At 38.5% G+C, this 26,566-nt stretch overlaps 1 protein-coding gene across 1 annotated transcript in view; it reads left to right on the top strand.

Moving 5' to 3' along the window:
• The first annotated feature begins 2,179 nt into the window (after positions 1-2,179).
• pea15 (proliferation and apoptosis adaptor protein 15) overlaps positions 2,180-26,566 on the top strand; it is a 34,929-nt gene continuing 10,542 nt past the window's right edge. Inside the window, exon 1 of the mRNA XM_083533055.1 lies at positions 2,180-2,901. The gene's annotated coding sequence lies outside the window, so the exon portion shown is untranslated. The remainder of the gene's footprint in view (positions 2,902-26,566) is intronic.

The raw sequence follows: 26,566 nt of genomic DNA, 5'->3' as shown, positions 1-26,566 counted from the left end.
TTGTAGATTATAAGAGTAACTACATTTTGGACAGCTTTTACTATTACTTTAATAATTTAAACGTCAGATATTTTTTTCTCCATGCCATTATTTGACGGCATGCTTACGTTGCATCAAATGATGACCTGACACAAGGCCACAACCATTACCCTATTGTTCTTGCAAGAGTTTCCGAAAAAGTAGGGGAACTCCTGCTGTGTGCCGGTAACCAAAAGTCTCTCCTTAAAAATGTATGATGCACAGGAGAATGGTGCATTGAATTAAGCATCAATTATTAAAACACTGTAAATAAGTTCTCATTGATCGGTTCTTTTTTTCCTTAAGTATGGTGCACTTTACCTTTTAACCCTTTGCATTATTATGCGTTTCTAATCTGTTTTAAAAATCTTTCTATTCATAGCAAGAGATCAATGTGCGATTACAATCGGCATATTTGAAGCATCGGTGAGCTCTTAAGCTCTCGCACCTACTCTTAATTTCTAAGGAGGTGATTTGTCAAGAGTAATAAATGTGCCTAAAGAATCTAACGTCAGAGCTAAAGGTGGTTCCCATGCTATAGGGTCATGTACAGACCACAGCTTGGAACATGAATAAATCACATATATTTATTTTTTTCACTATTTTGGAGTTTTAAGCAAACTTTATTTTAGTTAACTCTGGAGCACCTAGGTATTTGGCGATATTGTTGGTGCCTTCCTAATATTGTGTTGGTCCCCCCTTTTGCAGCCAAAATAGTCTTAATAGTCCAGCATTAACTTCTTCAGCAATTTGAGCTACAGTAGCTCATCTGTTGGATCGGTCCACATGGGCCAGCATTCACTCCCCACGTGCATCACTGTTCCTTCCTTGGACCACTTTTGATAGATACTTACCACTGCAGGCCAGGAACACCCGACAAGTGCTGCAGTTTTGGAGATGCTCTGACCCAGCCGTCTAGCCGTCACAACATTGCTGTTGTCAAACTCACTCAAATCTATATGCTTGCCTATTTTTTCTACTTTTAACACATCTACTTTAAGGAAAATTTTTTCACTTGCTGGCTAATATATCCCACCCATTAACATGTGCCATAATGAAGAGATAATCAGTGTTATTCACTCACTGGTCATAATCTTATAATGTCATAATGTTATGCCTGATCAGTATATATAAGATTTGTGCTATGACTTGTGTTTTTTGGGTGCATTCATAGACCTTCCTGGCTTCCTTTCTGCTGAAAAAAGTCTTTCTTTGACACCACAACCCCTGAATCATGAACTTTTTTGTTTTGCTTGGCATTTTAAACCTCATTACTGACTTTGGTACTTTTAATATTATTTGGTCACATCATAAGTCCATTCGAATAAACGTACTTTGTACTCCAGAAAGCAGTAAAAGGAATACGTTTACTGGAGAAATATTTAAGCACAGCATTTGTATTTATATCCCCCCAATAGAACATTTGTATTTATGCCCTTGGTGCATTTAGACCATTTATCCCATCTAGGCAAAAAAAAAAAAAAAAAAAAAACGTTAGCATAAAAAAACAGATGGCTAGAACCCCCATCTATACTGCCCCCTGTGTCCACAATTAGTATTGCTGCAGTCCAGAGTTCCCACTGAGAACATTCCATTCTCCTCCCAACATCCGCTTCACTCTGTCCTAATCCATTTCCTCATAATACAGTGTTCACTGGTATATTCATGAAAAAATCCGCTCTTTATTATTGATTAAAAACGTCAATGTTGCTTTTTGCTTCCTGGTCCGGATGCAGCACGCCGGAAATGGCGAGAACAGAATAGAAAGGAGGAGGAATTACGAGACCGGATAGCGCGGTGACATCAGACCCAAAAAAATGTGTGTGTGTGTGTGTGTGTGTGTGTGTGTGTGTGTGTGTGTGTGTGTGTGTGTGTGATAGAGAGAGAGAGAGAGAGAGAGAGAGAGAGAGACGGTCGTGTCCGGCAGCGTGTGACAATGAAAGAGGGAGAACGGGCGGGTGAGAAAAGGAAAGAGTGCGAGTCTCTCTCTCTCTCTCACACACACACACACACACACACACACACACACAGAGTGAGAGCTAATCTTGAATGTTGACACACACACACACACACACACACACACACAGCGAAATAATCATACTGTACACACACTCCCAGAGAGAGAGAGAATCATGAATGTTGAGACAGAAACACACAGAGCGAAAGAATCATACTAGAGAGAGAATCACGCACACTCAGAGAGAGAGAGGGAGAGAGAGAGAGAGAGAGAGAGAGAGAGAGAGAGAGAGAGAGAGAGAGAGAGAGAGAGAGAGAGAATAGAGAATCTCTCTCTCACACATACACACACACACACACACACACACACACAATCAGAAAGAGAATAGAGAATCTCTCTCTCTCACACACACACACACACACACACACACACACTCAGAGAGAGAGAGAGAGAGAGAGAGAGAGAGAATAGAGAATCTCTCTCTCTCACACACACACACACACACACACACACACACACACACACACAATCAGAAAGAGAATAGAGAATCTCTCTCTCACACACACACACTCAGAGGGAGAGAGAGAGAGAGAGAGAGACTCACGCACGCTCATAGAGAGTGAAAGAGAGAGAGAGAGACATACATACACACACACACACACACACACACACACACACACTCCCTCCAGAGAGAGGCGGTTTTCATTCGGAAACCGGCGGGACCGTGGATGCACGCGCGCGGACGCAGTAACTTCGCCGGGCCGGAAAAATAACCCGCACCGATATATTTTCGCTTGTTACGGCTTCTATTAATTATCTGGACTTTGGCACTTGCCGATCATTCACAGCTTCACCCTACAGTTTCAGCAAAGACCTGAGAGCAGAGCTTCCACCCTGATCCAGCTCCTCTCAGTGCTCCAGCCGGAGTGAGTACATCATACCGATCTTCATTTCAGTTCATTCTTTAGTAGTGCAACCTGATTTCCTTTTATTCCAGTGTCCCCAGGGGAATGATCCTACAGTGATCTGGCATCTCAGTGTCACGATCTGGGCGTTCTTAGCCAGCTGGAGGAACATCACCTGGATTTTAGGGTGTCCTGAACTGGAGTTGAATTAATATCTACAGAGTTAAACAAATCCCTACAGGGTTCCTGCACATGCTGAGTAGTTGTAGCTGTCTGCTTTTGAATAATTTTTTTTTTGGTTACAGATGAAGGTACTCCAAAAAAACATGCAATGTGTTCTCAGGAGCATATTTAAGCACCAAAAGATAGGTCAAAGAGATCATTTGATGCACACCACCATGATTCGAGACTCTCCAGGTCCAACCCTGATGTGATAAAATTTTTTGAGATTGAAAGAACATTTCAGTGTCACAACCCGGCCACGCTCGAATGCGTTACTCTGGCGAAAAGGTGCACTTAGATCAGATCGCTCGTGTGCCTGCGTATTATAAAGTAGTTGGAACTCGGCACTTTACCTTGACGTCTGATTAAGATCAATGCCCAGAGAACACCTAACAGAAGCAGAATCAGGAAGGAATTTGATGGAAATGAGATACACAGTCATGCTTCCAGATGCCTTGTCTAGATTGTATTATATCGTCTGACGAAGAGAGAAGCAAGGAACTAGGTTCTACAAAAAAAACGTCCCGACTTGAGCTTCTCTGTATGATGGTCATGAATAAAAAAGGGCTGAATGAAATTTTTGGTTTGGGTAGTAGGTATGTAAGTGTGTGTTTCAACATCTTTTGTCTATTGCAGTGATTCTGTTTAGTGTCTAGAGGAAAAAAAGGCAGCAGAGCAGAAACTGCTTGTCTTCATTCACTTCCTGGCTCTGTGTGTGTGTGTGTGTGTGTGTGTGTGTGTGTGTGTGTGTGTGTGTGTGTGTGTGTGTGTGTGTGTGTGCTTGTGGTTTTAGGCGAGGATTCAAGCAGAAAACCAAAAAAATCTCTTTCGATATTTTTTTCCCTTTTGATAATGACTCATCAAAAACTTTTCCAAATACCTCCTCTCAGATTCTGCTCTCCTTTCTTCTTCTCTGAGATGTTTATTTATTGCATAGTCCATTCATCAGGTCCATAAACCCTGTGTGACTTGCTGTCCCAGCCCTGCTTCCCTCTTCTGCACAATGTAATTTCCGCTGGTCTGTCATTCACATTGTGCATCCTTCGTTATGTATCAAATATCAGCAGAATCTCTCAGTGCAAAGGCAACAGATGTCATGTGTGTGTGTGTGTGTGTGTGTGTGTGTGTGTGTGTGTGTGTGTGTGTGTGTGTGTGTGTGCTGTGTCAAAGCGGAATAATAGCGCTTGACGTGATATGTAGGGAAACATAATATAAAAACATGCCATGATTTAGAGCTGTTATGTAAGAATTCTTTCAGGGCAGTGGTTTTGTCCTGGATTTGGCTCCTGTGTGTGTGTGTGTGTGTGTGTGTGTGTGTGTGTGTTCCCGGACTTCCTTTTCTAGACTTGCTCTTTAAAAATATTGGTGCCAAATTGCAGGCCTCACGAGTACCACATTTTGGGCAAGTCCCAGTCCAAAATGAGCTCATCTATCACCAGGTCCTCTGTTGTGGAAAACAGAGTTGCAGTTCTTTTTTTACTAGCTGTAAGACTCAGCTTCCTGCAACTGTTGGTGTTTTAATGATCACTATGAATGCTCGAGATGCATATGAGTTGCTCACATGTAAGCCATCAAGCTATTTGTCCACTTGCTCATCTCTCTCAGTGATCACGCTGCCATTTCAGAAAATGCATCAGCATTGATTTTCAATGACTTTCCCACTCTACATGGAAATCGGCATCAAAGGTATTCAGTTTTTATATGAGAACATTTGAAGGAGTGTTTTTTTTTTTTTAAATGAAAGATCAGGATGTTCACTGAAGTGGAAACACAGATAGCGGGAAAATCATGCAGCATGCACTTTTACTTTAAGTTAATCAAGGACAATATTTATGTTGGCTGGTGTGCGTCTTATTACAAAATACAGACAAAAGTTTTGAATTAAAAATAGATTTAAAATGCATACAAAACAAGAAAAGGAAAGTGGACACATAAAATTTTTACAACCATCACTGTTCACTTATGAGGTATTTTCTTGATCTTCTTTGCCATTCTTTTATTTAGATATAGGTTAGTGCTCCAATATTTCTTATAATTTGCCAAAGATCATCAGATTTTGTGTGGGATGTGTTTGGACAGGGGAAATTGAAACAACAAAACAACATATCTCGAGGTTATTGTGCGATTCGTGAATGTGTTTATATTATGTTTATGTACAAATTAAATCAGTGGGACCCTGTACACTTATTTCACCAATTATTATTGAATCTTCTGTAATGAACTGCAAGACAAAGATGCTGTCGTTTTCACTTGAACTTTTTTTTTTCATTTTTTTCAAACTGATTTATGTTGGGTGAAACTAGTTTTTTGGAGTATGTAATATCTAATCCACCAAAGTAGCAATCCGATTTTGAGCAATTTAGGAACTATGAAAATGGATTTGGACTGTAATTAATATAAACAGTCTGTGGCTTAGGACTCCAATTTGCATGAACAGTTCATTGAAGCACTAATCACTGAAAAACAATGATTAAACCTAACAATAATTTAAACTATAAAGAATTGACATTTGGTGCCACCCAGATGAAGATTCCCTTTTAATTCTGGTTCATCTCAAGGTTTCTTCCTCATACCATCTCAGGGAGTTTTTTACCTGCCACTGTCACCAATTGCTTTCTCATTAGGGATAAACTTTTAAGCACTAACATATTTCTTTCGGCTTCTCCCATTAGGGGTCGCCACAGCGGATCATCCATATTCATGATCCACACGTTCGATTTGGCACATGTTTTTACGCTGGATGCCCTTCCTAACACAACCCTCCCCATTTATCCGGGCTTGGGACCGGCACTAGGAGTGGCTGGGGTTGGTTCCCTGACCAGGGATCGAACCCGGGCCGCAGCCGTGAGAGCGCCGCATCCTAACCACTAGACCACCAGGGAACCTGTTAGGCACTAACATATAAATAAAAAAATTGTATAACCTTTTTTTCTCTGTAATGCTGCTTTGGGACCATGTCCATTGTTATTAGTGCTATAGCTATACAACTAAAACTGAATTGAATTTTGCTATCTATTTTGCGTGGATCTACTATTTAGCCCCCCAAACCGACTCACTGTTTTTCCTGCTCACGCAGCCTCATTAGCTTTAAATTTACTTGTGGAAAACTCGCATTTTCTTCTTCCTACATTAAAGCTGATTCTCAACCATAACACATGACAGCTTCCAGTCCATTCCTTCAAGGAACCTATCTTGTAAAAATGCTGCTCAGTGAGGTGGTGTTACAGTATAACACACTTGTAATGTCCTATCTGCTTATTTCCGCATGTATACGCTTACAGATGCCAATGTTTTGCTGTGATTAATAGGAGAGAGAAAGCACAACATCCCTACTTACTTAAGAGCACATCTTGTTTTGCTTGACATGGGTTCCAGGCCACAAGGCTGTGGCATCATCGGGATTCAAACATACAATATATACCTGACGGGGTGAACACCTTTCTATTGCACTGTTGTTTAAACATCTGAGTATGCAACAACCTTGAGTATGTAACTACAAAAGCCCTAAGAAATCCTCCATGCTCGTGATCACGACTTGATTTCCTCGTGATCCTCGTGACATAACAAATGTTGCTTTCTTGTTTTCTAAAGGCAGTGAGATTTGTTTTTATTGCTCTGGAGGCAGTACTCTGTCACAGCATAATAGACAAATTGGTTTAATATTTTGTTTAGGGATTTAGTGTCTGTCAGTGACTGACATTTTCAACATGAGTGTCCACAACTCATCGCATCAACATCACGTAAATTACCGTAAACTCAAATCTATTAGCATTTGAATAAAATTTTCAAAAATGCAAATCTTTAGTAATTAACAAGTCCTAATGACTAGTCTAAATATTTTAGAAATCGGTGCTGAGTGGGCATGTGATTTATTTTTTTTATGTTTGTATTTATATTTATATTTATTTATTAGATTCAGGTCAAACCAGCAAACAGCATAGGAAATTTATTTTTGTTCTCACTTATTTAGTCGCCACTTTGCTCATCAAAACAGCACAGCCAGTTTTGGACTATAAGGGTCATATTCGTTTTTTTCTTAATGATACCTGAGAATTTCAGATATAACATTTGATCGCTGATATACAGCACTTTTACATGGTGTCTGTATGTGTGAGCATGTAAACTTGTGCAATAATACAAGCACAGATGAATGAGGACATTGAGAACATAACGTCTTGCTCTTTGCTCATAGTCCCAATCATAAGCTAACCAGTGTGAAGTCATCAGCCCACAGCCCATCTGACTGATCTAGACGTTCCTACACAAACTACATCACTGACGCCCCCCCGACTGGTGTCAATGCCATTCGGCCAAGCAGGTGTGTCCTCTCAGGGGTTCTGGCCAGTGTCCAGAGCCTGTTATGCACAATTTACAGCATTGGAATTCATGTAGAGCAATTAGCAGCAGTCAAGAGCAATGATAGCATACATTCCTGTGTAGACCACTGCAAATACTGTATCTAATATTTATATTTCAATGCTAATGAATGCTTGATTCTGCTTAGGTTTATTCATACAGAAATGATAATACAAAAAAGCCTATGGTGTTTTCTGTAAGGAGATTTAGTTTATTTATCTTTTTTTTTTTTTTTTTGAAGGAGACTCCAGTGTCAGTGCGAAAACAGGCTGTAACATTTTTTCTAACTTGGGATAATCTTCAGGGCGAAGGCTTTGGAGTTTCTTGGTAACATGACAAGCTGCGTTTTCGGTGATTGGTCTTTACGAGAGAGAAAAAGAAAATAGATGTGGGCGAGTGAGAGGTGGTTATACTACATGCCATGTTGTTCTTTGGAGCCAAAATATAATCATATGCAAACTGGAATACAACACTTCAGGGTAGTCATTGGTTATTTTCCGATAAGCAGACTCCTGATTTGATTTCTCAAACGAATGAGTGGTGAATATCTGATTAGAATTCAAGCTTTTAGATCATCTGCCCTCTTTGCTGAAGATTATTTGGAAATGTACATATATGATAGAGCTGCTGACATCTTTTAATTCAGACAGCATTTCATGATCACATAGAGACAAACAAGTAATGCATGTGATGAACTGGAATGTGTACTGTAAATACACTGTATAGACAAATGTTGTGGACACTTTAAATATCCCTTTCTACATTTAGTCCCTATTTGCTCTTATCATAACCTCCACTCTTCTAAGAAAATGTACCACTAGATATTAGAGTGTGCTGGTGGAGATTTCTGCTCATTCAGCCACAAGGGTGTTAGTAAAATCAGGTACTGATGTGAGGTGAGGAGAAATGTGGTGCATTCAGCATTACAGTTCTTCCCAAAGGTGTTTCAGTAGAGGTTACTGTAGGTCTATAGAAGGACCACTCAAAATCTTTCACTGCAGCAAATGTACTCCATATCTTTAATGTGAACAGGGTCTTGTTATGCTAGAAAAGGTTTGGGTCTTCTAGTAAAAGTGAAGGGAAAATGTCATGGTCCCACATCCACAGACATCCAATACATTTGTGTTTAAGGAGACTGGAAAAGTCACAGATCCAATACTTTATCCCTATATGATGTCTGGTTACTTTTTCATTATTTAACTAAAGAGATGATGTCAGATCTTGTCATATTGGCAAAGTAACACCATAGTACAGAGTACTGTATGAGTAGGCTGGGTGATGAATCATGTGTTATAACGTCACAACTTCGATTAAATCAAAATAGTTTGGAAATAAAAAATCGAAACGCTATATTGAGGCATGACTCAGCTCTATTATCCTGTCAGTTGTTCAGTGTCCAGTGTAGAGGCAGAGTGGGCACAATGCATTTCTTGTACTGATGCTCATGATTTATCGGCTGATAACTTTTTAATATAAAGTAACGACATTCAGTATAGAAAATTTCAAGAAAGAAACTGGCAGATGGGGTAACGTTTAAGTGTAAGAGAGACACTAATCAGAATGCACAACATGTGGCTGTTTTGGTGTCTGTACAACTCTCTCTCTCTTTCTCTCTCTCTCTCTCTCTCTCTCTCTCTCTCTCTATGAGTATATGTGTGTGTGGTGTGTGTGTGTGTGTGTGTGAGAGAGAGAGAGAGAGAGAGAGAGAGAGAGAGAGAGAGAGAGAGAGAGAGAGAGAGAGAGAGTGTGTGCTTCCAGTCTGCAGCTGTGACCCTAGCTAAACACTGAGGTTAAGTCATCCTGTTCCCAGTTCCTCCTTCCCCTCTTTCTCTCTGTCTCTCTTTTGCTTTCTTTCTGTCTCTCTCTCTCTCTCTCTCTCTCACTCTCTCTCTCTCTCTCTCTCTCTCTCTCTCTCTCACACACACACACACACACACACACACACACACACCCAGCTTTTGTCTTTATCTGCAATGCACTGATAATGCCCAAATCATTTTCACAGTAGACCACTGTTTTGTGTGTGTGTGTGTGTGTGTGTGTGTGTGTGTGTGTGTGTGTGTGTGTGTGTGTGTGTGTGTGTGTGTGTGTGTGTGTGTGTTGGTTTAGCTTGGTGTCAGAATGCAAAGCACTGAACATTCAGATAGATACTGCTGGCCTGAAGTTCCGGCAAAGTGAACAAGCGTGGAGGAGGAGAAAAGAATGAGAGAATAGGAAACGAAAGCTTCGACAAGCCGTGCAATTGGAGACTTCCTTTCTCTCCCCGTGTCTCTCGGTCTCTCTCAGAATCTTGTTAGCACCTGAAATGCAAGGTGTCACATTTTCACTATTTTGCTCTGTAAGACTGATTGCTGCTTTGTGGTATACAGCGGTGTTTCATTAACACAGTACTCGACAAAGTAATTAAAGTAATATTCATTTGGCACATCTGTATTGTATGATCGAACCTTATACAGTATGTAGATTCTTTGGAAATGTTATTTCGTATTGTTTAAAAAAAAAAAAAAAAACACATTACAACCACATTATCAGTTTCCCAGGTCAGCACACATGTACAGGTCCATAAATATTTAAACACTGACCATGTTGTTGGTCTTGATAGTGTTTATTATAGTACATTGGCCTGTTCTGATCTGTTGAGTTAATGACTCTGTCAAGTCTGTAAATCTTAGACATTACCAGACACCCAGTTTCTTCCCTGTTAAATCTCTGCCATGACGTCATGGAAGCTGTCTGGTTTCTGCTTGCTCATGGTACATCGTTTTTCCTTTAGCAAATGACATACATGGTCAAATGGATTTATGTCAGGGGATGGATTTGACCATTGCCCAGCATTCCTATTTTTGCCTTAAAAAGTCTGCAGTTGCATTTAAAGTATTCTTTGGGTCTTTCTAAGCCCTTCTTCACTATGACAAAGTCTTCTCTGGATTGTTGATATTGTTAGAGCTATGCCTACACCCTTATGTTCTTTATTTGGACAAGATTAATTGTTTTACAAAGAAAATATTTATTTTCAAAAAGATTCAAGTTAGCTGATTTATTCATAGCAGAATATTTCCACTTTTTGCACTAAAAAGTCATGGGTTGCTTTTAAAGCATTCTTTGGGTCAATGTCCATAGTCAGTGTCAATCAATGTCTAATATAATTTAAGCATTTAACTGAATCTGAACATTTAAAATAGCCACATCACATCATGATTTGGATGAGGTTCAAGAAAACCAGTTCCATTAGCAGCCGTACATGCATTAAGAGGTTGCATGCTTTGGATCATGAGCAGTTCCTTTTCCTATTCATATTCTTCTTTTCCCATTATTCTGTTACAAGATGATATTTGCCTTATCTACCCATAAGATGTTGTTTCAGAAAAGTATGGACTTCTCTTGGATGTGTTTGCCAATTTTTTTAATATATTAGGCATGGCGGTGTGGTGGCAGCATCACGTTGTGAGGCTGCTTTTCTTTAGCTGGCGCGGATTTAAAAAGAAAGAAAAATGGATAGCAGCAAATACCAATCTATTTGAAAGGCCAAGGCATGTCACTGACCAGCAGCATGAGTTGCATCTGACTAATAATAACCTTTGTTAACATATTCATGTATACTATGCGTGGTTTTTCCCCTAACTGTTTTTTTTTACAAAGTCTGAGGCGCACAATTGCATTGTATGTCTTTGGATCTGGGAGCATTAGATCCTCCCTTTCCTCAGACTAGGAGTGCCCCTATGCACAAAGCCAGCTCCATGAAGATGTAGTTGAGTTGGAGTGGAGGATCTTGAATGGTCTGCCAGAGAGCTCTGACCTTAACCCTATAAAATACCTTTGGTATTAATTGGAACACTGAATGAAACCCAAGCCTCCTCACTCTACATCAAGACCTGACTTTACTAAGACAATCGTGGCTGAATGAGCAAAAATCTCCAAAAGCACACTTCAAAAACTAGTGGAACATCATCCCAGAAGAGTGGAGGGTGTTATAACAGCAAATGGGGACTGTATGTGGAATGTGGATGTTCAATAAGCCGATACGAATATTCTGGTCATGTTTCCACAAACTTATGTCTATGTAGATATTTATAAGCAGCCATTTCCTGTGTTTGTCTTGTGTGTGAGCTGTGAGATTCATAAAGTAGGTCAATGAAATGCTCCCCTCAGTGCTGTGTGTCCATTAGAGCAGAAATGCTGCAATTGCCAAGCTAGTTGGAGTTGCCCTAGAATTTGCCATCAAAAAAGGGAAATCCCGATAATTCTTTCTGGACAGCTAGCTGAATTATTAGCAGTGACTTTTGTATGTCTGTATGGATGCTATGTTTTTTTTCAGTGTTCTCTTATTGTGGCTTTTTAATGTGATATCCAATCTGTGCTCTGTAGAATTGAGATTTATACTGGAAATAATGTCCAAAATTTTGAACTTAACTGATACAAACAATGACCTGCTACTCATCAAAGAAATAACTGCTGCTCCTTAGGACTTGTGGGATGTGTTGTTATTGAAAAATAATCAGCTTCCGGGTGCCAGGAGTCCATACTTCAAAACATCCCATTTTTATTTCCTTCTTGGAAATTCTTAGTGGCTTACAACACACATCCTGTGAAGGAAAAGTAAAAAAAGCCCATAAAAAAATCAAGATGAGTCATCACTCAAGCATGGATGAATAGGGATAAGCCTCTGTGAGGTAATCTTGAATCATTTTGATCAGCAATTAGGGTCATACTCACTTATCTTCAGTGTGTGTGTGTAAGAGAGAGAGAGAGCAAAAAAGAGAGAGAAGAAAGGGGTAATATATTGGTGATGACAAAAATGAAGAGAAGTGGTGTTTTTCATTTTGTTCCTGTCCACTGACCTGCATCTCTCTCTCTCTCTCTCTCTCTCTCTCTCTCTCTCTCTCTCTCTCTCTCATGCTTATAAATCTGCTTATCTGCTGTGGTGCAGATGCCACAGTAAGGCATTTTGCTAGTTAGATTAAACAGCAAAGCCATACACATTTTAACACACTCTTGCACACTCTGTTGATCTATGCACCAGGCACGGGCGATTTGTAATAAATAAAACACTTTCGAAAACAAATTTCAAGGTAGGCTGTGATAGAAAGAAAATTAATGTGTGGATGATTCCATGCAAACTGACACAAAGCAGAATTAGTGTTACCACAAAGATGTTGATTATTTTCCAATAACAGCATCCCACAGTACCAAATAGTAATGAGGCGAAAAAAATGTTTGTTCGAGCGCCAGTGATGAGACAGAGTTCCAGAATACAACAATCACTGCAGCCCTCCATCGATCTAGGCTTCCCTCTAGGCAGTGTAGCAGGACAGAAGTCTGTCAGTGTAAAACCAATGGACACCCGCTATAAGGCTCTCAAACTGTGTGGAACATAGGACTCTAGTCTGATGAAACCAAGATTGAACTGTTTGGCTTTAATTCTAAACATTTTGTCTGAAGTACACAGCAGTAGTAATTTACAGACAAAACCTTGTCTTGGAGTGGCCCAGCAAGAGGCCTGACTTGAGCCCTATTGAACATTGTACTGTGTATCGAACACTCTGGAGAGACCAGAAAGTGGATGTCCACCGATGGTCCCAGCTTCCGAGGATTTGCCATGAAGGATGGCAGAAAATCCCCCAATCCAGGTGTGCAAATTTAGCACTATAGCCAAATTTGATGTTGCTTCTGTAATATTTAATTCTATATTACTATGTACTTTTTTCTATTTCTATTACTGCCTTCTTGTCCAGGTCCGTTCTGAAAAAGAGATTTATGCTGGCTAATTGAATATTAATATTTAACAAAGTCATGTCAGAGCTATTGCTATAGAAAATGTATCAACCAATCAGATTCGAGGATTTAACAGCATTACTATCTTCTGCTGTCAATCACATAGTCTATTCAACAAAAACAAACTTTGCAATCTACACAACCATTAAATATATCAAAGGACCTGCTGTTCTGAGCATGGGTTCTGATGCCATGCTAATGTTTTTTTTATTTTATTTTATTTTATTTTCCGCTTAACCCCTAGTGACACCTTGGGTGGAAGTATGTTCTGAGTTAAGCTGTCGTCACTGCTTTTTAATAGTAATGGTTGGTAATAACTTCATAGGAAAAATTAAGTTCTTTTTTTAATTGCTGCATAGAAAGATTTTGATTTTTACTAGTTCAACAACAAACAAGACTGAGGCTGTGTGTGTGTCTGTGTGTTTGAGAGCGATTGTGGAAATGATTAACGGGTGTCTTACTGTACCTCCGATAGTCTGTCCAGCTGCTGTTATTTCCTTTTCCTTCTAAGTCCAGCCAGGAAGTGTTCCCATGGCAATGGCAGGAACTGCAACTGGCCCGCAAATCACATCTGAGTCTCCATGACTATTGGGCTGAACTCCAGCTTGAGGGAACAAATAGATGTGAAAAGTAGTAAACAGGTAGAGGAGAAAAATAGGTCAATAATGCAGAAAAGCACAATGAATTCACAATGAGCACTGCAGAAAATGTGTGTAATTATATCTACATTGTGTGTGTGTGTGTGTGTGTGTGTGTGTGTGTGTGTGTGTGTGTGTGTGTGTGTGTGTGTATACATTGCATACTGTATGTGGAGTGGTGTAAAAAAAAAAAAAAAAATCTGCTATTACATAGTATATGTTGACCTCGGTGCCTACACATATGTGCACACACACACACACACACACATACACACACACACACACACACACACACACACTATAGCTCGATTTATCTCTGCATTTCAGCAGTACATTATCTGCTGTAATGTTCAATACAGGAGGTGAACTGTGCCCCAGTGTACAATCGGGATTGAACAGATTTCGCTGTGTGTGTGTGTGTGTGTGTGTGTGTGTGTGTGTGTGTGTGTGTGTGTGTGTGTGTATGTGTGTGTATGTGTGTGTGTGTGTGCACACGCATGTTATAAGGACCATCTGTCTCCACGGTACTGAAGAATGTGCAGTAATCCAGATGTGAGATGAGTAAGTCTCAAACTATAAGGAAGCTAACCCCTAAACGTGTGCATACACTCACACAAACATTTCCTCTTAGTTTGTCCTCTTTGACATTTGACCTTTGTATGCATGCACCAGAGTGAAAGTGTGTGCCAGGATCAGCTGCACCGATTTGAGCTGATGTATCGTGACTCTGTACATTAAGTTCAGATGAAACAGATTTCTGAAAATAGAAAAATGTGGGCTGGCCTGCATTTTCTCGCTCATGCTTTGGCACAGCACTTGCTTTTTTTTATTGTGCGTGCCTGGACCGCACATGTTGCATCGTTTATATCCATTCAGGTGTTAAAGGCTGAGAATGAGCCTCTTAAAAACGAATCATCAATGCAGTGTTGCATCACGTTTAATGTGTTTGCGTTTGAATGCACAGCTGCGACTAGTCGGATGTTCCGCATGGGAATTGATTTCTGCTTTGACATGTGTTGTGGTCACACTGTTTATGAGAAGTTTCCATTTGAGTGACTTCCATGTGGCCCACCCGCATGGGCAATCAAAAATATTCAGAGTCGAGGCTTTCTGCAGCAATAGCAAAAGCACCAAATGCACTTATCCGTGTTGGCTTGGTGTTAAACAATGACATTCTGCATCTAAACAAACTACAATTGAACATCAACAAACCTGCTTTCATATCCATATTAGTAACGTGGTGATTACGAGTGTCTAAAGCTTTACATGTATACAAGTACTATTGTGAGCAGTCATTTACTCAATTATTGCAGTTGAATTCTTTGATCTGAAGGTGTGAATTCGTTTTTTTTTTTGGACCAGCAGCTCTGACATTTGTATGTTTAGGTTATGTTAGTCTAGTACTTTGTCATTTTTGTAGCATTCACAAAGATAAGTTTTTTGGATGCTTCATAACAAAGAAAAACTTCATTCAATAATCATTGTTCCCACTCTCTCTCAGGGTATAAATAAGGTATGCTTCAATTCTTTTATTCTGTTCTGGGACCCTTTGTTAGTGGAAGAAACTTCCACCTATCTCTTTCAGCCGTATTTAAATGAACAGTCCTACAATTATATAATCCTACAATCCTATTCTACTGATGGGATGGAGACTTTAAAGCACTTTCTATCTAAAAAAAAAAACTCTGCTAAAGTTTGAAGGAGTCTCCAGAGCAAACCCTAAGTACTCATTGGTAAGTTTTGTGCGTTTTTTTCCCCAGTATCATCACAAGCTATTTGTCTAATTAACTACAAGACCGGAACAAAAGAAAAGCTGATGATGATGGAATGGCTGTTTATAGCTGTTGCACTGTTCCAGAACCTTAAATGTTACTAAAAGCCCAACTGCAAAAACTTTATTAACCCTCACACAGCATGGAAACAGCAGTGGAGACTCCTTGAATCATGAAGAAAAATATTGCAGAAAACTATGATGATCAATTTCTTTTTGTTACATGAATGGAGCATTTGTCCCTGTGAATGTTACTACTGAAAGTAGAGAACTTGTTACAATAGACACATTAAGCATTGATCAAACAGATTTTTGAATTCAACAGCGCTGTATAAAATCTTATATCACTAACATTTAATTTCTTTAATGATCATTTTATTTGTGTGCACACACCTGCTTTTAAGCACTTTGAGATGATACGAAAATAATTAATGTACTCACTGTGACAGGAAATGTCAACATATTTACAATTACACCACTTTTTCTTGTTTTACAACATGCATTTTTATTTTTAATACAATTTTAATGAAAACACTTATCAGCTATGAGCAGTAATAATTAGCAGCAGTTATTATGTATTAGTTATTATATAATATTTGACTTTTTGAAAAAAGTGAAGAGTAGATATTTGACAAAGAAAATATGTGTTTTATTCAATTGTGTAATAATCAATCAATTAATCAATCAATAATAACATTACATTTAAATGTCATGTAAATGAGCCATTTTTTGTATTACACGATTTCAATGAGTTTAATTGAAGCAAGTTGATTGTTTCATTCAAAAGTATAATAATTACACACTTAAGTGTAGCTAATGAAATAGTATAACAGCCTGTAAAATAGAGACTGGATTTCCCCAAAGGGGGAAATGATAAAGGGAAGTTGACAAAAGGAGTGTTAAAATCCGGTACATACAGACAGGAATAGAAAACTGACTACAGAAAAGAGACTATAATAATAATAATGATGATTATATTCTATGTATATTGTTGCCTTTCACTGTACCCAAGGACAGTGTACTGTTACATCTCTGCATGTAATGCACACACATGCAAAATGTATGCGGCTGTAACACATCAAACCATAATATAACTTAAAAGACCTACACGAATGCAAAAGACCTACATGAATAAAACCAACTAACTAACTAACTAATAGATCCTCACTATGCAAGAAAACGTTTGCAGTTAGCCAAAGTTTTGTTATGTTAGGAAGCTCTTTGCAAAAATGCAGCAGGCCAAACCATAAGGGAAAATATTCAGGAATATTTGCTTTATCAGAGTGAAAATGTACAGTCTCCAATAGTACAAGAGTACAATTTTAAATTGTGTGCTAAAGCCATGGCATACAAAGAGCTTACAAAGCATGTACAAGACCTTACTTTAAAAAGGTGCCAATCAGGAGAGGGATATTAAAGAATTTATCAAAGGTAGTCATCAACAAATAGAGAAAATGGAGCACCCAGCACAAAGAACAGAAGGTCCCTCCAAAAAATAGGCCAAAAAAGTTAATAGGGGGGCTGCTGAAAGACTTTAGTATTAAATAACTTTCCATAATATCTGTCTGCATGGGACTATAATCCTTTATATTCTTTAGCAGTCAAAGATTACAGGATATGTTGGTTAGATGGACCTCTCATGTATGTGATTTGTTGTAATGGTCATAAACCCAAAAGATATGTTAGGTGCAAAACCAAAATCATCTAATGACCCCAACAACATATTGTGATGAAGCATGGTGGTGGCAGCAATATGATATGAGGCTGCCTTTTTTTAACTTCAGTCAAGGTAGAAAAAAATCATGGCTACCTCTTAATCTTTTTGACATAAAACCTGCAGGTCCCTGTTGGATGTTAGATGATAACGAGAAACTTAACACCACATCACCAAGCATGTGTGGAAAATGTATAGCCACTGTATGATGAGTAACAAATGCTTCATAAGCTTACATTTTATGCCATTATTGTTTGTTCAAATTGCCATATTTTTTTTATTTTGCATGTCATATAAGCATATGCTCTTGTAAACAATTTTACAAAGGACTTTGTTTGTATCTAATGGCCGAGTGTGTGAAAATAAGTGCTTGCAACGCCCTTTTCAAATAATATTATTAGTAGTACCAACCTGACAGATTGTTGGAGTGTATTAATTCACAGTTGTGTATGTGTGTGATAAAGCCAGTCTTGCCAAATTCTTGTTATTCACACACAGTTACCATGGTTATTTTTTATACTACAGTTTCTTGTCGCATCAAGCCAACAACTAACAGAAACCTGTTGCAATGTTCGAGAAGATGTATTAAGCCAGACTAGTTGGAAACAATGTTCTGGTACTGTTAATTTCCTTATTCAAAACTGATTTAAAGTTGATTTAAACTGATTTTAAAACTGATTAAAAAAAAAATTATATATATAAAAAATTTGAATAAAACTACCGTTTTTGCTCTGGATTGTTTGTGATGTACAGAAATTTATCAATTGAGTATGGACATCAAAATGGGTGCAATCAAGTTGTAGTTTGTTAAAAATTAATACTAAAAACTACTATAAAAAATGGTATTGGATATAAATTCACTATTTATATTTTAATATGGCTCATAAAACAAACAAAATATTGTTTGTACTCATACATTTTTCAGTAGCAGATCCCTGAAATAAGAAATACCATGACAGAGAGTTCTATTTTTGACAGCCATTTTGCCCATTGACACTATATAATGAGAACAAATCACCATCATTAGGCAGAGAGATGTGTGTTCATGGCTCCAGCCTTGATGCCTGCGTTAGTGCACACTGTAGAGTCGCTTAAAAGCGAGCCTGCTGATGTCATCGGGAGAAGCTCTATTAGAAAAATACGAAAATATTCCTTTAAATCGTCTTCACTAGCTCTCCTGGGAGACGCCGTGTGTGGTTCAGTGGTGAAACATTATTGCAGACACAGTGAGTAACAAGATAACGGCATGTCCTTTTATTTTTCATTTCGGCTTAGAAATGCACAAACAAGTCATTTTCTTTCTTTATTCATTCTGTTTAAAACTAATTTAATATTTTTAATTTTGACTCCAAATATGGAGGTTCTGCATGAATGGCAACATGAAGTCTTATATTGTTTTTAAATAAATATGCATGTGAGTGTGTTTCCAGTCATATATTTATTGTCTCGTGAATGAAACTGTGCTCCTTTCAGTCTTTTCTAAGTTGTTCCATCTCTCTTTGTCAGTTGTTCAGTGACTCTTTTTCTCCCTTGAGGGCCGGGTCTAAGGGGCAACGCGTGAAACTTGGTTGGGGGTTACACACTTGCCCTGTTGCTAGGTTACAGTCTCCCGTCTTTAAAAGGCAAGCTCGATCTGGTTGTCATGACGATCTCAGTCGTGTGAAGGGTGAAAGGCGTTGCGGTGGTAGTGCCATGCCTGGGTTTTGCACTCGCACATAAAACGTAAACACGCACACATACACAATGCGTCAGCGCATTAAATTTTTTTTATAGAGACAATAAAAATAGGTGGGATCAAAAAGAGGTTGGTGAAGATGGTTGAAGCAAATATCTTTGTTAGAACAGTTAAATAATTGAAAGTGCACTGACAATACATTTACATGGAGATTAAAGCTGTATAAATCCTAATTTGTCTCCATTGAAAAATGCTTGCTTTTATGCATGCTTGTTGATATTGCATATTTCAGGGTCATTTATTTATTTATTTATTTATTTATTTATTTATTTATTTATTTATTTATTTATTTATTTATTCATTTTTCTTAGAGCTCCTTTCAGACATAGGCATGGAGTGGGGTGTCAATCTTTGGACATTTACCTATGTTCTGTTTCCAAATTCTAGAATAAATTTTCCATTTCAGATTGCTAGCTTTTAAAAGAAATATGACTGAACATACCTGGGTCATAGTTCTTCAGAGCGATCATTAGCATCTTTTTTCTAAGCAGGATTAACAAGCAGGATATATTTTAGTCAGCTTTTTGGGTCAGTGAAAACAGAATCAGTGCTGGCTGATGTGATCAATTACCTGTATATAGCAAAAGATTATTGTAGAAGATTTTTCAGAGCCTAAAAATATACAATGCGGTGTCCCACAAGGTTCTGTTTTAGGTTTATGTCGAGCGATTTTGACATATAATAGGTTTGCAAGAATGTTACTGTTTCTACAGCAGCGACTCATTCACAGAAAATTGTATGGCCGACATGACATGTAATCTAAGCTTAATAATTAATACATGTGTTGTTATGGAAGAGGTGTCCAATGTCAGCAATTTGTAAGAGTTACATATAGTGAGGTCCCTTATGTTCTTTACCAGATAAAGTCTAAGGTCAAAAGAGAGGACATATGTAACAACTTGTACTTCTATAATTGCCATGTCTGATTTGATTCTCAGACATTCCTCATTATTTGTATGATCGCTATAACTATATAACTAAAGAAATAAGAGGTAGGACATATCATCATCACTTGAAAAGCAATCGACTTCCAGATGATAAAAGCAATTCCTTTTATATTGGACTACATCACATCCTGTCATTAATTATTCCTTGCTTCCCACTTATGAAGCAACAAACATTTGTTCAGACGTCAGCCTCCTTTTATTTTTTGCTTTCTTTTGATGACTAAATGCAGTTAGTCATGTAACAGAGAAACTGGAAAAACTCAAAATCCTCTGTCCAAATCACTTTCCTGCAGTGGAAGTTGCACAGGAACAGCAGCTTCACCTTTAACTCTTATGAATCACTGACACTGGAGACTCCATCTAAAATTTTCACAAACATTTCCTTACAGAAAGCTTCAGCATGGCACCAATTGTAAATCTGAAATCTTCTTTTCGAAATCTGTTTATGTTTAAGCTAAATTCCAATTCTGACATGCTTCAGGAAAAAAAGTGCTATAATTCCAATCAACAGAGTTTTAGCCTGATGCTATCATAAGTTTGTATTCTTGCAAACCAGTGTTGGTTTATTTAGACTTCAAGCCCTTTTGTATGTTGCTGTGGATATCTGCTTAATGCAATAAACACAAATGTTTCATGTTGCCCACCCCAGGGTCTGATTGATAAGGCATTGACCTCCTAAGTCTATGTGGCTTCATCCTCAGCATTCTCCTACTCATATACCCCATGTTCCTCCTCTGCACATGTCCAAACCATCTCAACTGCACCTCCCTCATCTTGTTCCCAAAACGTCCTACATGCGCTGCCCATCTAATAAACTAGTTTTTAATCTTGTCCATCGTCGTCACTCCTAATGCAAATCTCAGCATCTTCAGCTCTATTACCTCCAGCTCCACCCCCTGTTTTTTACTCAATGAAAAATGTCTCTAAACCATACAACATCTCAGGTCTCACCACTGTCCTATAAACTTTTTCTTTCACTCTCACAGATACTCTATCACAAATCACTCCTGCTATCACTCTTCTCCACCCACTCCACCCTGCCTGCACTCTTTTCTTCACTTCTATAACACACTCTCCAGTACTTTTCACTGTTGACCCCAGGTACCTGAACTCCTCCACCTTCTCCACCTCTTCTCCCTGCAACCGCACCACTCCACTGCCCTTCTCTCATACACACACATGTACTCTGTCTTACTCCTACTGACTTTTATTTCACTTCTCTCTAGTGTGTACTAGTCAACACATTTCCATCTCCATCCTTTATTGCTCTAACTTGTAGCACATCCTTCCCAGCTCGGTCCCTCTGCCTGGCCAATCTGTATAAATCCTTTTCTTCTTCCTCAGTGTCCAACTTCTCATACAGCTCCTCATATACCTTTTTTATTTGCTTTCACCACATCCCTCTTTACCTGCTGCCGCATCTCCTTGTACTCCTGCCTACTTTTCTCATCACTCTGTCTATCCCAATCCTGTTTTACCAACCTCTTTCTCCTTATGCTCTCCTGCATTTCCTCATTCCACCACCATGTCTCTTTGTCTTCCTTTCTCTTTCCAGATGTCACACCAAGTACCTTTCTAGCTGTTTTCCTTATTACTCCTGCAGTAGTTGCCCAATCATCCAACACCTCTTCACCACCACCGAGCCCCTGTCTGACCTCTTCCCTGAACCTCACACTACACTCTTCCTCCTTCAATTTCCACCATCTTATTCTTCTTTCAGTCTTCACTCTCCTCTTCTTCTTCTTTACTTCCAAAACCATCCTACAGACCACCATCCGATGCTGTCTAGCTACACTGTCCCCTGCCAACACGTTACAGTCTCCAATCTCTTTTAGGTTGCATCTCCTGCATAGAATGTTGTCTATCTGTGTGCACCTTCCTCCACTCTTATACGTCACCCTAAGATCCTTCGTCTTCTAAAATAAGCGTGAAGAATGAATGTAAAAAAGTATAATGTAAAATGTAAAAAAGTACATCTGAAGGCGTCTTTCTTTTTTTTTTTTTTGTAAAACTAACATGGTGTGTCATCGATACTTGCGAAACGGGTGACACTATTAGAGAAAAGAGAAGTAGGATGGGATGTGAAGCCGCTGTTTTAGTATTGAATCAACACCTTCTGACCAATCAAATTCGAGATTTCAATTCTACTGATCAGCACTTTTTGACTATATTAGAGAATGTTTGACTGTTCCCTGTATCACATGACAATTACCTGTCATTACTAAGAACACCGTATTGCTAGTCCTGTGCACTGGTACTAGACATCAGAGCATTCTGCAACATTAAAAGAGCAGTGTGTGGAACCGAAAAGAGCAGCCTGTAGATTGAGAGGCTCCAAGCCAAAAAAAGGGGGGGAGTTAAGAATTTAGTCACGGGGAAGAGGAACCGTCCCAATTGTTTTTATGCTGAAACACACACATGCTTATGCACAAAAGAGGCAAAATGTATGCCCAGACCAAGAACAGCCCTGATATCTCTCTCTCCCTCTCTTTCTCACACACACACAAGGCAGAAAGCAATAGACTGAGCAGGCAGACAAAAGCAGGCTTGTATGTGAGAATGTGAAGGACAGATCCTTTCTCCAATTCTCTCATGTGCCTGACAGGGGGCAGGCAATGTGTTGAACAATGTCATACTCTTCCCTGAGAAGACGGACGAGAAGTGCAAAAAATGTGCAGGTTCAGACAAAAATCTGTCACTGTTTGTCTCGCAAGGAAGCTTCCAGGTTATTATATCGTAGTAATCAGTGGAAAAAAATGTGCAAAATAATGTAAATTGCAAAAGAATCCTCGCATATTTTCACCTGTGCGTAATGCGGGGCTGCCGTGCCGATCTTTCAGCGACGGTACAGTTGAACAGATGAATTGGGACGTTTATGGTAATGAGCGGCGTGGGAGTATTTACAATCCTGCTATCAGTGTGTGGAGATCGTAAACCTCCATTACAGAAGCACTTTTGTTCCATAAAGCCAATCAGACACCTTTTATTTAGCCTACCACTTAAGCTTGACCTATCAAAGAGCGGCTGCTTAACCTCCCTCTGAGATTCAACGTCGTTTTTTTTCCCCCCACTAGCACTTTAATGAAGCCGCACTAGACATGTAGAGCTGCTGCGGTTCAGGAATAACATTAGCAGGTTAAATGCGTTCGAGCTACAGATATAAAGGTTTAAAAATTTCACAGCATGATAACGTTTATATATATCTGTTTGTTTTTTATTTGATTTCATGCTAAGTGGTTGCAAATAAATTCTGAAGAAGTATCTGGCTTTTTTTTGTGTACTGTAAGGACAGATATAAAAGTACTGCAGTTGTATCTTCAGCTTCCATCAATGTTGTCTCACAGAGTACGTTCACAGACCACTTTAATAAAAAAATTAAAAACCTGAGTTGCTGATTGGAAGGTCGGTGGTTCAAGCCCTGGTACCACCAAGCTCACACTCTTGGGGCCCTTGAGCAAGGCCCTTAACCCTCTGTAACATGGCTGACCCTGCACTCTCTGATCACAGCTTCACTGGTATATGAGAAGAAAAGATTTTACTGTGCTGTAAAGTGCATGTGACAAATATAAAGCACCTTCGACTTTTCAGCTTTACCTTTTAATGCAGTTATGAAGTTGGTGGTGCAACTTATAAAATCATGCAGGTAATCAGTTAATCTTCACATCACACAACAAAATGGGGAAAGAAAATGACTTTGTTCTTGGTGTTGTAAGCTGAAATATTTGCAAAACTGTTGTTCTTTGGGGATTTTAATGAGTGTCAGTCCAAATATTAAAACTGATGGCCTGTGGCTTCTCTGCATAACAGAGAAGCTGATAATACATATGATTAAAACGAATGTAATTAGGCTCATATTTTGAACAGAACGGTTTAACTTCACCCAGAAATGCTTGGTTTGTTTGGTAGCTAGGGAAAACCCTGGACATGGTGAAAAAAAAAAAAATCAAAGTTTTAGAAAAAAAAAAATACATGCATCACTATCACAATGTTAATCCCAAATGAAATTTATTAAGCTTTTTTTTATCATAATGTGACATTTACAGTGAAAGAAAATCGCAACTGTCTTTTTAAGTGTTTGTTAATATTAAATAAATAAATAGAAATACATTTCTGTTATGTCACATATAACTATTCTTTCTATTTTCTTATTAGAATTATGCCAATGCTAAATTTTAAAAGAGAAATTATGTTCAGTCTTTATTTGTATAACCCTGGTTGAGCCCATTTCCTGGGCTCGGGTTTATCTGTTAATTTTCATCTGAAACATGGAGACTGCCAAGTCCCTCCTTTGGTCATTCATTGCTCAATGTCTGCCACTACCACCCTCTAGTGGCCAGATATTGCAACTACAATGCTTGGATTTAGGCTATGGCCTAATGTGTATTTGGATGTAACAATAGAGGAAGTGCTGCAGGCAGAGGCTCATGTTCTTCCTGAGTGTATGTTTGCGCAGGGTGCCTTTGTGTTCCTGTGTTTGTGTTTCATTCATACTGCGTTGTGGTTAATGCATGTATACTTGTATGCACATATACAGAGTACCAGTGTTAATAAGACACTGATGAGCTGTGAGCTGCACAATTGTATTCTACGTTTGCACATGCAGAGGAGTTTTTTTTCTGGGCACTTTTGACTAGTTGATTTAATAGCTTCAGATCTATTGCTTTTGTTGTACAGAATAAGGGGGGATATTGATCTACATTTAAAAACTACACCAATCAATTTTTATATTAAATACATAAAAGCAATTTCCTAAATATTTCTAAAGTAAAAGTCTTCTAGGGCTTTCCATGAAACCATTTGAAACAAGAGCTCCACTAGAGGGGCTTAAAGAGCTGGGTTTCATCCTGGGCAAAATAGAAGCTGCCCGAAACGAGACAAATTAGCCTGGACTGTGTAATGTATACTTTACTGTAACATAAAAAGTCAATCTTTTTGTATTGTTTTTCATTGAGTTTCCGAGTAGCACAGCTTTGTGGAAAAAAAAGTTCCTATTTCATTGTTTATTCTATCCATATTTAACAGTTTCCTACAATACCAATAATGTCATTAGACTACCTTCTAATAGTGGCACGAGTGACGTTTATCCTTTGCTTAAACTCTATCTAAAGAGAATGATGTGGTAGCACTTTTTTTTATCTGTTCAGGTTTCTCACATTCTTCAACCTTTATGCAAATACTGCCATAAATGCCTCTGTACTTGTCATATTGTCGATCTTTTGAGGCTAACTAGCTGAACCAAGTCTCTACCATAACAAAGCCCAAATGCAGCATATAGAGCAGGGGTGTCAAACTCATTTTCACTGAGGGCCACATCAGCATAATGGTTTCCCTCAAAGGGCCAGCTGTAACTTTAAGGCAATATAAATGTAGCCCAGTGTAACTAAATGTAATGTAAAATAAATGCAACTACTCCTTAATGTTAAATAACTCTGGATTTTTAGTATTCAACTTACAAATATTACATATATATTTGCATATATGTAAAAAAAAATGTTTGCTTGTTGCTCTGTTATAACTTCTTCTTCTTCTTCTTCTTCTTTCAGCTTCTCCCCTTTTAATTTGTCAGCTTATGAAACCCACATTACTCTATCAATCAACGATCAAACTTTCCAAATGAATAAGGATAAATAACAAGTTATGACAATAACTTTGTTCAAAACATTTTTGTCTTAGTTGAGGGAAAGAATAACGGTCCAAGCAACAATTGTAAGCCGCTAAGAACATGTGTGACAGGTGTAGCATTTTACATAAACAAATGGCTGCAGACGGCCTTGTGGGGACACATCCAACTAATGGGAGATCGTTTGATTACAATTAACGTTTGTCTGCATAAACAAATGCAATTTGCGTTTTAATTCTTGCACCATTTCTTGTTGGTTTTTTTAGGCTCACTTTGGCATACTCTGTGTTTGGTGTCAAAATGCCGACGTAGATTGTACACGTTGACAACCTCCACTGCCTTATAACACAAAAGACATGGCGGTTTTTCTCCTTGAAGCACAAACATATATTCGCCTTCCCATCTTTTTTGAAACAGCCTTCCATCTGCATCAATTTTTCGCTTCTTGGACATTTTAGGATTATTGTTTATATTTCTTAATTCGGAAAATGACACTGATGTGGAAACACTGCAACCTAGTGGTGGTGGCAAGCTTAATGCGGTCACTTCACGGGTAACATGATCGGCATGCATTATGGGAAATCTAGTTTATGGTCAATGCACCCTTTGACTTATTTGTTATAAGATAATTAGACCTTTACAGCTTTCACGGGCAACATATAATAATGCTCGATATCATATAAGTTAGACCCATATGATAGAGCATTCAACATTTATCTCCATTACTTTTACCGTACAAGATCATTCTAATTAATGACACTTAACTGTTTTCTTTTTCTTTTTAGTAAAACCAGATAATTTTTACTTATGTTTAGCAGAACTGATTTTTTTGCCTTGAATTTAGTACATTATTAAATGCTGTAACTGTGCAAACAGTGTTCCCCTGTGACAACAGTTCATTACATATCTGA

This window comes from Silurus aristotelis (genome assembly GCF_946808225.1).
Source record: "Silurus aristotelis genome assembly, chromosome: 27".
Lineage (NCBI taxonomy): Eukaryota > Metazoa > Chordata > Actinopteri > Siluriformes > Siluridae > Silurus > Silurus aristotelis.
This window is presented reverse-complemented; position numbering and strand designations above follow the sequence as displayed.